The 12,966-nt window shown below is 35.2% G+C and overlaps 1 protein-coding gene across 4 annotated transcripts in view; it reads right to left on the bottom strand.

Annotated features, from left to right (window-relative positions):
- Window positions 1–12,740, bottom strand: part of SYT1 (synaptotagmin 1) — a 579,008-nt gene extending 566,268 nt beyond the window's left edge. For 3 of the 4 annotated variants that reach the window (XM_055236332.2, XM_055236334.2, XM_055236333.2), the window contains exon 1: window positions 12,331–12,719. The gene's annotated coding sequence lies outside the window, so the exon portion shown is untranslated. Of the gene's footprint in view, window positions 1–12,330 lie in introns of all 4 variants that reach the window. The other variant, XM_055236330.2, reaches the window with a different exon arrangement.
- Window positions 12,741–12,966: the final 226 nt, after the last annotated feature.

Raw genomic sequence — 12,966 nt, 5'->3', positions numbered from 1 at the left:
GTTGGGAGGATCATGCGCTTGCACTCCAACCTGAATGACAGAGCCAGAATCTGTCTCAAAAAGAAAAAAAAGTACAGGCTCTCATACATTGTTAGATTGTAATATAAACTTAGTTAATCAGGACCAGTACTTTTTTAATGAAATAGAAAAGGATAATTGAAAAGTATCAGAAAGCATAACAAGTAATATGTCGTAGAACTTTTGCTAATAGTGTGTGTATGCGTATACTAAATTTGGATGCCAGTTAAAAATGTTAGAAAATATAAAGTTAGTGGATTTACTCATTGATATGGTTTAGCTGTGTCCCCACCCAGATCTCATCTTGAATTGTAGTTCCCCAAATTCCCACATGTTGTGGGAGGGACCCAGTGGGAGGTAACTGAATCATGGGGAAAGGTTTTTCCCGTGCTGTTCTCGTGATAGTGAATAAGTCTCACGAGATCTGGTGGTTTTATAAAGGGGCGTTCCCCTATACATGCTCTCTCTTTGCCTACCGCCACATAAGACATCCCTTTGCTGTTCCTTCATCTTCTGCCATGATTTTGAGGCCTCCCCACCCATGTGGAACTGTGAATCCATTAAACCTCTTTCCTTTATAAGTTGCCCAGTCTCAGGTATGTCTTTATTAGCAGCCTGAGAACAGACTAATACACTCATTCAATAAATATTCTATAAAATATTCACTCCTTAATATCTTTCAGGTACTGAAGAGTCACAGGTGATAAAAATGTCATTGCAAAATTCTGAAAAACTGGCATTTACTAGAGGAGCCAGGTGCATTTAAAAAATCAAAATATACTATATATGCGTGTGTGTGTATATATATACACACACACACATAAATATACACATACACACACATATATATAGTATAACAAAATATTTAGGATACAAAAGAGCCTGATGGAACAGAGTAGTTTTGCAAAAAAAAAAAAAAAAAAAAAAAACACCAAAAAACCCCCTCCATTTTCAAAACATGTTATTATCAGAATATAGTGTCTATAGAGAGCATTAGCAGAAAAAAAAGAGGAACATTTAAGATTGATGCTTTAATTATTACTTCATTACTGTGCAGCAGATTGAGTGGTATTGCAGTCTCACAAAAGTTAATACGCCTTTGTAGGAAACTGGTTTACTATCATATAGTGACCTAAGTAGACTTAGGTTATTGAGTTCTTGAAACCAGGATATGAGACTAGATAGAGGAAAAATAATTTCCGGTTAATGCTACAAGACCTGTGTTGTCTAAGTGATAATCGACACAAAATGATTTGTTTCATTATGTTTTCCATGTTTATTTACTTTTGTTTCAAAATCTAAATTAGAGTTTTGTAGGATATAATCAAAAATATACTCAAAAGGAAATTGCATTGAAAAATGTCATGAATGTGATAAAAAGTTAAGGTGTTGACTTAAATTTATAGGAACAATAAAACTGGACTTAGGCCATGTATTTAATTTCTTCAGAAATGAGGGGAAAGGGAAAAAATTATTAAGATTGAAGAAACAGAAGATATGCAGAAAGTGAGGAAAATACAGAATAAAAGAAAAGCAGTTACTCTTTTGAAGATAAAACTGGAGGATAAAAATATATGTCTACAAGACACCTGAGAATACATTTTAAAGTAAAAGTAAAAACGGTGTATAGTCTATGATTGTCGCCATAAAAAATGTAAGCATATGAACACACACTGGAAACATATTACACAGAAATGAGACAGCATATATTTAAAGCATGGTGAGATTATACATGATTACACTGTTTTAAAAATTTCTTAATACTGTTTGCAGATTATTTTTAATTAAAATATTAAGGCAAGGGAAACACATAAAACCAGTGTCTTTATACCTAAATAGACCAAACTAGTTCCCATTGTAGAGCTTCTGTACTGGTTGCTTCATTTGACCTAGGGGCTTTCCCCTGATAGTTATAGGGCTGGCTCCCTTTCCTTTTGGTTGATCACATTCCCCACTATTGCTCTGTTTTATTTATTTGCCTATTTAATGATTTTGTAGTATTTATTATATAAGTACCATAGCTATGTTTTGTTGTTGTTTTTAATGGTCTCTCTTCTTCCTTAGAGTGTAAGCTCCTACATGCAGGAAACCTGTCTACTATTTTTATTTCTGTATCCCCAGCATCCAAATGGTGTCTGGCATATAATAGGAACATCACCATACTTACTGAAGAAATATATTATTCCCAAATATTTCCTCTTCAATTCGGGGTATAGCAAAGATAAAAATGTATAATATATTTGTACAAATTGATAACATTTAATCTGTAGCATATATAGATTAGAACTTTAAAAACTCCTTGAAACAACCCCTCCTTCCTTACAAAACTAATAAAAGTTTGAAATTCTCCTTTATACGCAAATGGCTCTGCAATTTGCTGTTCTTAGTTCTACTAAGCTGAATTTCTTCAAGTCTTGTAAAGGACTTTCTTCTTATCTTTGCAATGAGATGAATAAAGACTACCTACCCTTCTGCATTAAAAAGCGAGGAAGCCAAAGAGAGTAAGGCAAGGACATAACTAGAATTAATTAACACTCAACTCAGCCGATATCCTCTTATAGGTCGACTTTTCACACTGGTAGTATCATACCAGTCGTTAAATTATTGAGTACTAGTGGTACAGTGGTGGGAAGGAGAATAGGCTTGGTTCTGACCACATGGTATGAGTTCCCATTTCCACCTATGACTGAAGCCAGAGTATTCACGAACTTTATGGTCACATGAGCACCAAAATCCCTTTTCTTGCTTAAGCGTTTTGAGTCAGGTGGCATTTTTGCAAGAGAAAGAATTTCTGAGAATAAAAAAAGAGAAAGAGAGAGCAAAGGTGGTCAAATCTACCACATAGTAACAGGGTACCAGACAATTTGCAAACATTATTGCATTTTCATTCCTGGGGAAATATCTCATTGAAGTTCACCATTCCAGAGTTGGCTATCTGAATCCAGCTCTCTAAGTTTCATACTTTTATCCTATTGCCATCATGCTCATATTGACCTAACCTATAAAGTGGATCAATTTGCCTATCACTATTTAATCTCTTCTAGGTATCTCTACTTCTTTGCCACCATATATTCTCTTCTTCTGCCATTTATGATTTTATTGATTGTGTGACTACCTATGATTGAGTATTGGCTCTGTAAATAGGTAGCTTGGGTTTAATTCTACATCTTACTACATAATGTGACCCCGGGAAGTTACTCAATTATTACTTTTCCACGACTTTCTCACTTAAAAATTATGAACAAATTAGCACAAATCCCAAGGAGTTATTGAGAATATTAAATGGGATGAAGCATGGAAAGTATATAGAAAAGTGCCTGATATATTGTAAGAAACAATATGATCATCTGTATTCATTCAAATATCTCCATTAATACCTATCCTATGTTTCATATAATTTTGTATTCTTTCTATAGGCCCTTCCCAACTAAAATTCCTGTTTTCTTAAATCAAATTAGCTACAAACACACTTATATTAATCCACATTGCAATGGTGTGGCTATTAGCTATTGCTCCCAAATGTGTTTCTTAACACAAAGAATTGCCAACTGATAGACTTCACATTTGAATTGAATAATAATTATTGTTGGGTTATGTTCACTTAGAGCAGAATGTTTAACCACTCTACCTTGGAATAGAAGATAAAAAGTATCAATAGATTCAACAACTTCCACTAATGTTGTGTGAAGGAACAGCAAGAAGATGTGTATGAATATCAATGAGGAGAATAATAAGAGATAAATTTGGAGAGTTAGTGATAAAGCTACAACACTTATGATTCCAATCACTTCTCATTGCACCCTACTTGGTGGCTTGGAACTATGGAGTTTACAAATAAGAAAACAAATAAGGTGACTTATCTAACATCACAGTGATATAGCAATGACTAAAGGCCAAATTAGCCTAGTGACTCAAGCTTAGTGACTTTTCTTGTAGATTACAAAAATGTCCCTTGAATAATTTTAAAGCACAAACTCAATTTATTTTGCAATTAGAGTCACAGAAGAAATGATGGTATATCAAATCTTTCTTATTTTTTCAGTGGGATAAAGAAATACTATGTATCCTATACTCAATAATGATGTTAGATAAGCAAAGGCAAACTAGTTCTTTCATATAAGGAGAATTACAAAACATGCTTTTCCACCCTTTATTAAGTGCTGAGGCAGTAAGTTCCAACAGACAAAAAATATAAGAGGCTTTCTAAATTTGTAATTGCAGGCAAGTAACAACACTTGAGTCTCTTTCATTGCATCTGTAAGAGCGAGAACCTCTTCATTATCAACATCAAACAAGGCAACAAAATAAATAAATAAATAAAAATACAGTGCTGCATGCCTGTCATGAAAATAATAACTTGTTACCATTGCAATAGCAAAATAGAAAATAAAGAAAAACATGCCAAGTAGTACATGCCAGTTTTTCGGACTCTAAAACATTATTGTCTCTCTGCAAAAAGTTATGGTTTAGAAATTATCAGCAAGCCCTTTACATGCAAAATTTTAAAAACATTCAAATCATGACACATTCCATTTAAGTGTGCCAATTACATAAACAAATTAAAAGGCTGCTCCTTTATTTATCTATACATATATTTTGTGAAGCTAACCTAAAACGTATACAAACTAAGAATTACATTTCTTAGTTGTTGACACAAAATAAATCCAGCCGGTGAAGATTACTATGGGTCAAAAGTACTAAACCTTCATTTAGTGATTCTATAGGAAAATATTTAATTAAGATACAAAAAAAGAAAGGAAAGATGAAAGAATGAAGAAATGAAGGAAGAAGGGCAGTGTAGGAAGGGAAGACATGAGAAAGGAATAAAATGTACAGAAAGGAAGGGAACACAAAGGAATTCCTATATCATTCTTATAACCAGAGAATTGAACAAATCTTTCCTATTCAGGCTGTGAGTTGTAATATGCTTCAATGCATACAGGTCTAAAAGTCCAGAAATCAAGAGAAATAAAACTGTTGCTATGTGTTCAATATATAAATGATGAAACAGATTCTCAAAGGCATAAAAGAACTTGTCTCATCCACTTTTGCCTGAAGGAGTCAGCTCTCTCCTGTCATTAATATTCATTCTGTGTTGTCTAAGAGTTCTAAGAGTGGTTCAGAAAGTATCTAAGATTCTCCAGAAAAAAAAAAAAAAAAAAAAGTCGTTGGAAACTTGCATATCAAGTACTTTTTGACAAAACAATTTAAAAGCAGGGCAGTTTTGTCAATTTAAGGGTATGCTGGCTTTGTACTGAAATGTCACTTTTTGAATTATCAGGCTCAGATGTAGCTCAAGGTGAATGCTTGGCTTTTTAAATTTAACATTATAATTTAATAAAACCACTAAAAATAGGTACATTATTTGTAATGTCATATTGTTAACTAAGCTTTTAACAGAAGAATTTCCTGTACACAGACAGATGAAACCCTAGTACTTTCAGGCATAGAATGATCTGGTTTATACATATTTAAATATAAAAACTTGTGGCCTCGGATTCTGAACATTGGTTAAAATAGAAGGGTGATGTTATGCTATTTATAGAAGAGGTCTCAGTGTTCTAGAAATATGCTCTAATGCCCAATGGTTCACTTTAGTCAGTCTTCAAATCTGATGAAAATGCTAGGGATTAGGCAGAAAGCCAGCCTTGTAAACTAGAATCTGGCAGACACTCCAAGTCAGAAGCAGATTTCAATGCTTTGCTTCCTTGTCTTTCTCCTGAGAAACTGTGTCAACTTTTCTTCCTAATAATCTTGATAACTCAAAACCTGATTGCTAGAGCTCAACTATCCCTTAATAAGCTGTTATAGCACTTGTCCTTGCTTCAAAGGCCATTAAATCATTTGTCTAAAAATATTTCTAGATAAGTTTTTTTTTTCCCTCAAAAATAAGCAGGTAGACAGTTTCCATATTTCATAGGAGGTAAGCAAGGACCATGTCCACTGTTTGTATGGCATAGGGTATTGGAGACCAGTACATCATGAGGGAAAAATATACTCAATTAGCTCTTTCTACTTCTCAAAGAGAGAGCAGACAATTCTAAATTGATATTTTAGTGAGTGTTGCCTGCTGCTGTGATGTTACCTTTTTGTTTACACTTGCAGAAACTCTCACATACAATTGTGTCTGAAAAATACATTATTAATAATCCATCCTAAAAGCAAGCTCGTGGGTGATGCTTCATAATATCTAGAGATTTTGTAGAAAAACAAATTGTCAATTATCTGGGATAATGACCATGAAGCATGTGCTTATTTAAGGGTCTCCAGACACAGGTGGATTTTGAAAGTATGATTTGAAACACTTTTTAAACAATCCTTTCAGCTTTATCCTCAGGTGTTAAGTTAAAAAAATACTATACTGACTCATGGTTTAACAGCTTCATCTTTTGCTTGGATCACTTGTGAGTAAACAAAAGAAATTCCAACAAAGAAAAGCTATTGCATAAATTATCCTAAAATTATACAAGATTCAGTATCGTGTTTGAAAAGTGCTCACGTAAGTACAGTTCTGCATGTTTTAACTGAGTATTCATGTCCTTTTGCCTTCATGTTGATGAAAAAATATGTCAAGGAATCTCAAAGCAGCAATCAGTCAATCCAAGTACCTGTTTCCTACCCACAGTAGGCATGGAGTGACATGCAAGGAGGATGGCCCAGAGGAAATGAGCCTCGAGTAAAACAAGAGGCTGTTCCTGGAGGCCACATCATGAGAACTTTCACCAGAGTTTTCAGGTCGTTTGTTTGCTTTCCTTTCTATTCCCGAGGGACTGAAATGATGGCTGCTGTCAGGGAGCATGATCGAAGAGGACAGGAGACTATACTTCTCCTGTAAGCAATTGCAAAATAAGAATGTTTACATTTCAAACTCTGCAAATGTGTTTGCATTTGAGTGCATTTGTGCATTTTACCTTTGATTTCAAAAGAGAAAGAAAACATTTATCTATCACAGGAAATAAGACACAATTACTTTTACTTATATAATATCCTTTGGCAAAAAAAAAGTATTGGAACTCTAAGCACTTTAAAATTATTAACAAAGCATATTTCACAAATACAGAAACAGGTTCTTTGAGGTAAGGTATGACCAAGTTCAGTACCATACCTGAGTTTAATTAAGTGGATATTTCAATCAGAAATTAATTTCTAACGGAGGCACTTAGCTAAATGTCTTGTTTACAGTATTTAAGATTGCCGTAACATGGTTGCAAGCTAGTATCTGTGATGAAATGTTGTCCAACAGGGCTGTTATGAACTCTTGGAAATTATATCTTAACCAAGTAGTTTCACCGAATTCTTACACTAGTTTATAGGCCATTCCCATTCTGCACGGAAATTCCCCAGCTGTCATTTTGTACAAACAGCTAAGAAATAGAAGCCATGTTTTTTATCTTCATCTGCTTTATGATTTTCTAGAGCTCCTCTTTAACAAAATGCCTTTTTATGTGTATAAGTAATATGTTAAACATAAAACATACCATATGTGAGACATTTGTAGGAGTGACCAGTATGCTTTCTTTGTATCTCCACAATAGCAGTAACCAAAAAAGATAAACTTTGACCTTTCATTTGCATTATTAGTAAAGTATGGAAATCAGCAATTAGAACTTGAGGCTTAAATCAATATAAAAATTAGAGCAATTACAGAAATAATTCTTTAAAATATCTGTTTTGCATTTGTCAAAGACATGCTAGAAAATTCATTTCTAACACTACATAAATGTGTTATTTTACTTTAATGTAAGTTTTAATTTCTTTTGAAACTCTCTTAAATATTGTTTTTCTTTTAAATAATGTAATGTAGATGCCATTTTAAAAGTAGGATTCTTTGCAATAGAATCTCTAATATTATATTTTAAATTGCAGAAATAGCATCTCTAGTGTTTACCATTTCTACAACATAGCAATATATTTATTGTCCACTTTAAAGAAAAGTTTTCCTTTTTTAATAAAACAAAAGTAAATTTTATTGATATAGACAGGAAGTGATGGCATGCTCTCTTACTTCTAATAGGTAGCATACGTTTGCACTATAATTTTAAATAAGTTTATTTTGTATTGCTAGTACATATGAATGGAGTGATGTTCATATACCCAGCTACCACAGTTTATCTTATAGTCCGTATAAAACTAGCTCCTCAAGAACACTCTTAAAATGAGCAGCTGAAAGAAAAATGCTGGTTTTCTTTCTTGGAAATGTTAAATTTCTGCTTAAGGAAATGGACGCACTTAGTGGAGAAGTTTAAGTCAAGTTTGCAAAAAGACTGAAAAAATGTTGATCATTTCTTGAGGAATTTAATGAAAACATATCAACCCACATTCTCCCACCCAATGCGATGATAATCATGCCATTCAATTACATAAAAAATTAAGAATGTTTACCTTAATGCAAATATTGAAAGAAACATCTGCCAAAAGCCTTAGAAAGACAGAAGTTTTACCAGCCATCATATCTAAATCATGTAAAAATATGATTTCGACTTATTTGTTTCCTGTATAAAGAAGTGCATCATCTTGTACTGAGAGTTTTTTCAATCATGATACATATAAAAATCATTTCTGCCCAAAGCCATAGAACCCCATTTTAAAAGAAAAAAACTCTAGGCTCTCATTAATATTATCTCTGAGTAGTCCCAGACTTTCAACCAAAGAACCATTAAAAGCATTCCCAAGACACCGTCATCTTTCTTTAAACGGTACTTTGTACATGAATAGCCCCTAGTTTCAGCAAATTATAATCTACTGTCCATGAGTTTCTAATCCTTTTTGAAAAAGTTATATAATTTTGGAATATATATACACACAAATATATGCATATATATATATACACACAAATATATGCATACACACACACACACACACATATCCTTAAATTCTAGCTGAAATTATTATTTAGATTGCGATATACTTTGTCTCTGTTTAAATGGCTTTGGTCAATTTCAATGAAAAAGATTCAGCTAAAATCAGCCACGTCATGTATTGAACTTTTGGTACAGATATATTTACGACAAATAAATTATTAAAAAAATCTAAAATATCACAACTACATCAGATATTTAATTTTAAAAAATATTATATTTTCAGCAGAATGCATGCAAGACCCATACCTACATTATACAATGGCAGAAAGTCTAACTTTGGTATGGGTTTTTGGTAATATTAGACAAAGATTTGCTCCATTATATAATCAAACTTTTTCTTTCTTGTTACCCCCAAATTACTTAATTATTACCATTAGGAAAATAAATATTATGTTTCAATTTGGAATTAGTGATAGCTCTTCTTGGCTGTTGCATAAACTGGAAATCATAAGAACTATATTTCAGGCTCGTATAATTGTCTGCATTAAGTGTTTGTTCTTTAAGATTAGATGGCTCTAACTGTTTTGGGAATTTACTCAAAATCAATTTAATATACTGACATCAAAAGTGATGAACTGATATTATGTTAATGGTGTTATTAGGCTAACAGGAAGTTCAAATTAACTTTCAGATTTCTAATATGTTCTACATTTTATTTTATTAATCTTCCAGCTCATCTTGCATATAATTAATACAAGCATATAATTAATACTATTTTTTAGTTTTATTTTCAGTCTAATATGCAAATCGTATATATACGATGTTATTCATTTTCATATTTGTTGATTAGAACTATCTGATAATTTGACCAGATGAAATAACTAATATTCTCCATTATGAAATGAAGTTCAAAACTACTCAGCAACAACTCTCAATCGTGTGGTATTTTTGTGAAATTAGTATTTTAGGATTTTCCCTATATATTAGCAGTCTTCAATTCTGACAAAAATACCCCGAGGCATGATTATCATATTTACTCTGAAACATTAATGAGATTTACTAAAATATCCTATCAAAGGGAGAAAAAATAAAGATTCTATGAAATTGTGACATTAGACTATTTTGTAGGATAACAAAGTACGAATTTCCTATAATATATCATGTAAGGTCTCTCCACAATCCACTCACTATATATTGGAATTAGTTCTGATTTCCAATATATAGATATTGAATTTTTAGAAGTATGTGAAAAACTACTCATATCCATATTTTTAGATGTTATTTTTATAATTAACATTTGTAAAGAGTCATGGAAATAAATGTCACAAACCAAGCCTAAATTTTCACATATTCCTAAGACAGTGGAGAAATGAGAAAATAAAATCTTATTTTTCTCACATGAAGGCAGCTGGCTTCCTTTTTGTACATCTTTTCATGTCTAAACTTGTTAATTCAGTTGTACATACACGTGAGGTAATTAAGTGATTGTCCCTTTGTCCTTGTAACCAAAAGGTGGCACCTCTAAAAACCAGAGTTAGCTTTCAACAGAGACACTTTTTTTTTTTTCATTTAAATGTCAAAGCCCTAGAAAGAAAATCATTTTTCGTGACTTGGTAATTCCATTTAGGTAGGAGAGATCATTGCCTCAAATGCAAAATGGTTTGGAAAATAGTACACATTACACTGATGGCAAATGAATTCAGTTCTTCTCTAAGTTGGTGTGTAAACTTATATATTAAAGATACGTAGTGAAAAAATACTCTCTGAGATACAAAATTAGTGTGGAAGGCCAGGCAGAGTTAAGATAGAAGATTCTCTTTTCTTATATCAAGTGGACTTCTAGAAAAAAAAAAGTAAGACTCTGCATTTCCCCTGATAAATTAAAAGAAGTGTTTTGCATACTAACATCTGCTGATTTCTCTGTATTCAGGTAAGACCCACTTGGAATGCTTTCCTATTACATCAAACGAGGCACTTCTCTATACCTCCTTACATCTGACAGTACTATTGCTTAGCTGCCCCTGATGAATAATAAGAAAAGAAAGCTTATGTCCTCATTGATGGAATTAGAGACTGCTGAAGCTGCTGTAAAGGCTCTGTCCAACAAGTACCATTTACTTGACCTATTATGCAGGCAGCCAGGGGCATGTTGGTGTTTTGACATATTTTTCTTTCTTTTAACAAGACGTTACAAAAATGTTTTCCCCTTCAGGATTTTTAAAATTTAGGCTATCTTTCTAGCATCACTTTCTAAACTTTGTTCCAGTACAGGAGGATTCTTGTCCAACTGAGCCTCCATATGCCTTCTAAAGGGAGTGCTGAATATGTATAAACATCATGTTTACATCCATTAAATATTGTCCTATTAAAAGAAAATAAAGCCAGGCATAAGTTTGGTATCCAGACAATAAAATGCAAATAGATAGTAGAAAGGTAGAATAAAGTGAAAATTCATACACAAATGTAGCTTCCATACAAAAGTTAAACAGCTGCTTTATTTCACGAAAGGGTTAATACTGGAGAAAGTGAATATCAACATGTACACAAAGCTAACTAGAAGATTAGCTTTCTCAAAGTAGAAATCCAAGCCTCCCTATAAAATTGTTGTCCTTTGCAAATGTTTTGAAACTTTACATTTTTTGATCCCCCAACAACAGGCCATACCAACAAACCTCAGGAAAGTAATAATCTATTTTAATTGTTTTTTTCTTACTCAAGAAACCTCTCAAAGTTCAGATATTAACACTGATGTGCAATACCAAATTGTTAGCCCCACAGGACAGATGGAAACAGGAAAAGTCAGATGGTTGGCACTCAAAAGCAACAGCAATTAAGCAGTTGAAAGTGGGTTGGATTGTCCGTTTATTTTTGTTCCATTTGAACGCATCAAGTGAGAGACATAGCCTCTTGCAAGGAGGAAATCAAGTCAAACTTGACGCTTCCTCTCTCTGACAGCCCAAGCTGGACTGCTTGTCTACTCCCCTTATTCAGTTTAATCGTTTTCTGTGCTCTGATTTTCGCAGAGCTTGTATTCTATATAGTTTACGTCCCCCCCCATATCCCTCTCCCCAACAGAAAGAAATCTTTCTCCTTTCTTCACTCCCCCTCTTTCCTCTAAGAAAGGCAATCCCCTCCAGGAGGAGAAAGAAACCCTGTGCGTGCTTAGGGTGGGAGGAGGGCGAGAGGGGAGGTGTGGGAGAGAAAGAGAGAAAAGATTGAGATTGGGGGTGGGGGACGGAGGAGAGAGAACAAGAGAAGGAAAGAGGAAGCAAGAAGATGGGGGATGCCCAACATCAACTCCAGGCTCTAAATCACGGGCGCTGTGCAAAGTGCTTTTCCAGGAGATGCACATGTAGTCTCATATTTCTCACAATAGGCCACCCAGGGATCCCTCCCTAGGTCTCGGACTCCCACCACTAAAACCCAAGTGTATCGAGAAGAAAATCTTTGGGATGGATTCGAGCAGATAGGCACCGCCGAGGTGGCCGCGCCGCCAGTCCCGCTTCCTTACCTGGAGGGCGGACCGGGAGGTGGTGCCGGGTCTCGGTCCCCAGTGCTCTCCCCGCGTGGACCGGCGCGAGACACACGCGTACTCTCGCTGCCTCCGCTCTTGGAGGGGCAGCCTGCAACACAAAAGGGGTGTGTGGGTGTGGGTGTGTGGGAGGTTTTCCAGGGCCACCAGCTGGTCCCAGCTGGTCGCCCCCACCCTACACACACCCCTTCGGGGCGCCGAGCCCCCCTCTTGGCTGAGCACCACCCTGGGGACTTGCCCGGGGTGCAGCCTCAAGTTGCCGCTGCTAACTGCTGCTGCCGCTGCCGCTGCCCCTGCTGCAGGAGGAGGTGGAAAGACACTGGGGGCAGTACTCGGTCTAGAGCATCCCCACACTGCAGCTTCTCCAGGAATCCCTCCAGTGAGGAGGCGTCCGCCCATCATCTCCCAGCCCCAGCATCCTGATTGGCTCCACCTCGGGTACGCTGCGCCAAGGAGCCAATCCCCGCGCACTAATAATAGGTGGATCAGCTCAGCCAACATCGCCCATCCCAGTTCTGTTAGTGTCTCTCCATCCCCACAGCGGACAGGGACCTGGGAAGCGGGGTGGAGGCGGTTGGGGGAGGGGGTGAAGTAAGAGGGGAACAGATCCCAAGG

This window comes from Symphalangus syndactylus, chromosome 13 (genome assembly GCF_028878055.3).
Source record: "Symphalangus syndactylus isolate Jambi chromosome 13, NHGRI_mSymSyn1-v2.1_pri, whole genome shotgun sequence".
Classification (NCBI taxonomy): Eukaryota; Metazoa; Chordata; class Mammalia; order Primates; family Hylobatidae; genus Symphalangus; species Symphalangus syndactylus.
The sequence above is the reverse complement of the archived record's forward strand: the minus strand, read 5'-3'. Positions and strand labels throughout refer to the sequence as shown.